We start from the raw sequence: 562 nt of genomic DNA on the forward strand, positions 1-562 counted from the left end.
GATATGAAACGTCATCAATTACAGAGCTTCAGGATTGGATAATTATGCTATATGCCGAGATTAACAATGAGTGGAAGTACCACTCAAATGTCGACGGCCATACTACGTTGAAAACACCGGTTCTCGTCCGATCACCGAATTTAAGCAACGTCGAGCCCGGTTAGTACTTGGATGGGTGACCGCCTGGGAATACCGGGTGCTGTAGACTTTTTACATTTTTCCCCCAAATTCTAAAGTAGGGGTGCGTGAGAGTCCACACGACCTCGGGCCCACATAGTTGGGGCTGAGGTACAAACATTTTGAGAATATGGACCTCTAAGTGCCCGGAAATTGCACTCTCATACCTTAAAAATCATACAGGTACTTGTTCATATCAACAATACGCAATTAATTCGCTAGTGTTAGGCCGGTTCGAGGGTCGTTTGAACAAAACGGCAGTCTTCTTCTGTCTAAAGCATCCTAGTTAGTGCCGTAGTAAAATGGTTGGTATATTGTTGAACACCGGTGTTTGTAAAAAATGTACTCGCGCAGCAGAGTGGTGAGGGGAGTCAGAGGAAATCCC

At 45.2% G+C, this 562-nt stretch overlaps 1 non-coding gene across 1 annotated transcript; it reads left to right on the forward strand.

Moving 5' to 3' along the window:
- Positions 1-89: 89 nt before the first annotated feature.
- LOC117116213 lies at positions 90-208 on the forward strand. Its single transcript, XR_004446708.1, has one exon. It is a non-coding gene; the product is annotated as a 5S ribosomal RNA (ribosomal RNA).
- The last annotated feature ends 354 nt before the right edge of the window (positions 209-562 follow it).

Source organism: Anneissia japonica, unplaced genomic scaffold (assembly GCF_011630105.1).
Source record: "Anneissia japonica isolate Jap-2015-1 unplaced genomic scaffold, ASM1163010v1 scaffold132548_len622_cov79, whole genome shotgun sequence".
NCBI lineage: Eukaryota > Metazoa > Echinodermata > Crinoidea > Comatulida > Comatulidae > Anneissia > Anneissia japonica.